Here is a 4,667-nt window from a genome sequence, read left to right as displayed (position 1 = left end):
CCCATTCCCAACCCCATTCCTAGCCCCATTCCCATTCCCAGCCCCAAGGCAGTGTCCAAGGGGAGGAACAGCACCAGGATGTGCCCCCGTGGAGGTGGGGAAGTGACATTTCCAGAAGGGAAGAGGTTTTGGAGGTCACCCCTGACCCAGCAAAGGATTTTGGGGATGCAACTCCAGGATCCGCGTGCAGGGACAGAGCTGCCGACCCAGAGGAAAAGCCAGAAAAACGATTAAAAGAGGAAAGAAACCGCCCAGAATCTCAGAGCAGTGGGACTCCCATCCCAGCAGGGGTTAACCCCAATCCAAATCCCGAATTTTTGGGGCTCCCTTTCTTCAGGGACTCCCCCACTCACAGGGGGCTCTCCCCAAGGATTTTCAGCCTGAAGAACCCCCCGAAATCCCGGAATTCCCCAGCCCTGCTCCCCAGCCTGATGACATCGGCAAATTATCTCAGGAGCTTCTTGCAAAGGCTTGCCCGAACCAGAGCGAGCATCTCTCATTAAACAGGAAATGAACCTTCCAGAACAAAGATTTCCACGGGAATACCGAGCTCATGTCTCCTCCCCGGAGGAAATTCGGGAAGCAGAGGAGTCTCCCGGCCTCGACAGCTGTGGAATTGGTGAAATTCCTCGAGGTTAAAATAAACGCGGCCGTTCCCTGGAGCTGCTGAGTATTTCTCGGCAGGATCCAGATCCGGAGCCTTGGAGCAGGAATTCCCTGGAGGTTCCTGAAGGATCCTCCGGAGGACCTGCCTCAGGCACCAAAGAGCATTCCCAGCTCAGCGCCAGGTGGGGAATGAGGCAGGGATCAGGCAGGATTCAGGATTTCAATTGGCAGAGAAGCTCTTTAAAAAGAAATTAAAAAAAAAAGGAATTTTTTTTTTAAAAGGGAAAGAAATTAAAAAAACAAACAGAGGGATTTTTTTTTAAAAAAAGGGAAAGAAACTTAAAAATAAAGAGAGAAAATTTAAAAAAAAGGGGAAGAAATTTTTTAAAAATTATTTTTAAAAAAAAAATGAAATAAATTTAAAAAAGGGAAATTTTTAAAAAAGGGAAAGATATTTAAAAAAAGAGGGAGATTTAAAAAAAAACTAAAGAAATTTTAAAAAGAGCAAAATTTTAAAAAAGGAAAGAAAAAAAAAAGGAAAGAAATTTTTTTAAAAAAGGGGATTTTTTTTTTAAAAAAAAAGGGAAAGAAATTAAAAGTGCAAAAATTAGAGGGAATGACAAGACAGTCTCCTCACTCCACTCCCGAGAAAGTCCCTTCAGACTTTTCCAGCCTTGTTGGGATTTGCTTGGCAAGGGGCTGAATCTGTGGTTTTTAATTTTATTAAAGTAACAACTCACAGATGCTAAGGTTGGTATATTAAATATTCTGGTTGCTGTACTGAGAAAAAGCTGTTTAAGATGAGATTCCTTCTTTCCCCGTGATTTTTCAGAAGATGGAAAGATAATTCCCAGGGAATATTAATTGCCAAGGCCTAAATAACAGTGAGGTAAGAGGGGCTGAGTGAATTAATAATATATTAAATTATAATTAAATTAATTAAATATATCAGAGGAAGTAGGAAAACTCCCCTGGAGATTATGGTCTGTGCCAGAGGGGGATGAAACTCCAGAGCTGCACAGGCCGAAGATCCCTGGAATTCATTGGATCTCCTGGATTTTGGGATAATCAAGGCACAGGTCACTGGGAGCTTCTTGTCCCAGTCCCCACCTCAAAATATCCCGATGTGACACCCACAGGAACAAGGACTGGGGATTTCTGGTGGAGAATCAGGAAAGGCTTTTGTATATTTCCCTCATTTTCCACATCAGCAATTCAGCCACTCTCCTCCTTTTAGGGCTCTGGAAAATCACAGAACTATAAAATCCTGGAATGGTTTTGCTGGGAAAAGCCCATTTCCATTCCCAGCCCCATTCCCACTCCCAGCCCCATTCCCAAACCCTCTCTTTGTCCATCACAAACTCCCGAACACCTCAGACACTTTTTTCCCCTGGCAATCTCCACTGGTTTAGCTCAGAGGTTCCATTTTAAATAGAAGGAATTTTTGGAGATCTTTTATCCCCATGGAACACTTGGGAACACCGTTGGGGTGCCACATTGGTAGAAAACAACCCCAAAATCTCTCAACTTAACCCCCACAACACCTCTCTGGCTACCAGAGACTCCACGGAGGAAGAAGTGGGAAATGGGACATCCACTATCCCAGCTGTGGGAAAAGCTTCCCCCAGGATTCCCCGTGTCTCACCAGATCTGTGGGAATCCAGGCTTTGTTCAGCCCTGCGCTCAAGGAAATTCCCATTCCTACCCCGAGGAAGGAGCCAGTTCCTGCCAGCTGCTTTCCCATAGGGACCGGGGTGTTTCAGGATCCTCAGACACCCCGTGGAGCCTCCAGAGCTCTCTGATCACTCTCTGCAGGTCTAAACATTCCAGAGCTGCCTGGACAAATGATTTGTGTTTCTGGTGATGCTTAAAACAGGCTGGACAAGGTCTGAGGAAAGCGGGAACCAACCTGTGCCAGAAAGGATGGACTGATGGATTTCAGCATTGTTTTGTCCTCACTCTTCCCATTCCACCTCACCTTTTGGGGAATTTATCTGGGAATTCCCACTCTCCCCCCAGCTAAACCCAGTCCTGCACTGCAGGATCCCCTGGCAAGGCTTTGGGATCCCAGTTGCTGCGGCAGGGAATTATCAAAGGAATTATCACAGGACAATTTGGCTGTTGAATCCAAACCACCAAATACAGGGGATTTCTCCCCAGTGACCACTGGAGTATCTACTGACCCAAGAATTGATGCTGGAAAGCTTCTGACAATCCTACACCAGGACATTCCTGATTTCCCAGCTCTTCCTATGGAGAACTCCTCATGGATGGGTGTTTCCAGCTGTTATTCCCAGGGATTTCAGAGCTGGAAGACCCCTGCTCACCAGAGAGAGAAAAGGGCCTGGAATAATGACTGAAAATCACTCAGATCTTTTCCAAAGAAAAATTTCCACTCGGAAATGCTTGCCAAGGTCTGGATTGGGGGTAGCAAATATCTCCTGGAGCTGCAGGATGAAGGCTGGCTAATTAACAGTGCTTAATTGCCGGCTGGAAGAATTGTGGGTACAAAAATGTAATTAAAGATCCAATTCACAGAAATTGCGGATTTTTCCCTCTGGAGCAGGTAGGATTTCGGGATCACTCTTGGAACAGCAGGGAGCATTGAACAGTAAGCAGGGGGAGGCAGGGAAATCAAGGCAGAAAGCTTTGGAGATGGAATTTGGAATGCTCTGCTTCCAAAAATATCCCCGAGTTTTGGTTTTTTCAGGTACAGAGCCATCAGGCAGCAAAATCTGCACAATCATCCCCTCCAGCCAGTGCCAGAGTCAGTGGTTCCTGGGAGTTAAAGTGCAAATTTGGGCAAGGATACGAGGAATGCCAAGGCGGGAAGCAGGGAAAGGCCCTAATCCAGGCGCTGAATCCCATTTAAATTTACAGAGGGACAGTGGGAAAAGGCCGGGGCAGCTCCGATCCCTCAGGATCCTCCCTGCCCGGAGCGCTGGCTCCTGCCCTGTCCGTGCTCAAAGGAATAGGAAACCAGATTGAATCAACCCTTTCCTATCCAAGCTGCCAAACACCTCCTGCAGTCCTCTGGTCTTCCAGAGGATCCAAAGAATAAAATGAAAAGAATAAAATTCAGGCCTGAAGTCACCTGCCCTACTCCCAGCCCCATTCCAGCCCCATTCCCTCTCCCATCTGAGCCCCATTCCCAGTCCCATTCCCTGATCCATCTCCATTCCCAGCCCCAGCCCCATTCCCGTTCCCAGCCCCATTTGAGCCCCATCCCCATTCGCAGACCCATTCCCAGCCCCAGCCCCATTCCCTGCTCCATTCCAATTCCCATTTCCATTCCCAGCCCCATTCCCTGCTCCATTCCCATTTCCATCCCCATTCCCAGCCCATGGAGCCCAGGGATTTTTAGGGATGAGATTCCCACAGGGATTTTCTGGAGCACCAGGAGGGAATCAGAAGCCTGAGAGCCTGCGATAACTGGGAATGGGCTGGAGGACGTTAAACACATTCCAGCAGCTCCTCCAAATGATTTGCCCCATTCCTGCCTCTGCATTCCCCCCAGAGCCTTTATTCACCTGCCCCAGAAAAGCTCCTTGGTTGGGATTTTAGGAGAGTGGAACCCACTTAAAACCACCCAAAACCATGGCACAGGTGCTCCCAACACCACAGAATGCTGCAAAACCTATGGAATTACATCCCCTGGCTACTCACTCCCTGTTTTTTATGGGATCACCCCCATGAGCCAGAGAATCACCAGGAATTCCCTTGGTGATCCCTCCATCCTCAGAAAACAATTCCCACCCTCCCTTTCCCAAGGCATTAAACACGAGTTTATAACAAAATAAATAAGAGTTTCCCCAGCAGAGTTTTGGTGGGAAACAAGAAGCTCAGGACCAGGCTGGGAATTGGAAAGCCCCAAACCCAGTTTTTCTTTTTTGCTTTCTGATGGAGCTGCCTTGAAACCTCTTTGGGATGTGTGAGAGCACAGACATTTGTCTGACAAATTCCTGGTGAGCAAAGCACACAAAGCTGGAACTCCAGCTATGTGCAAGGCTATTTCTGTTTGTCCCTTTGCAAGTTGTTTCTTTCAGGAAAAGTTTCCTCTT

This window comes from Parus major, chromosome 22 (assembly GCF_001522545.3).
Source record: "Parus major isolate Abel chromosome 22, Parus_major1.1, whole genome shotgun sequence".
NCBI lineage: Eukaryota > Metazoa > Chordata > Aves > Passeriformes > Paridae > Parus > Parus major.
The sequence above is the reverse complement of the archived record's forward strand: the minus strand, read 5'-3'. Positions refer to the sequence as shown.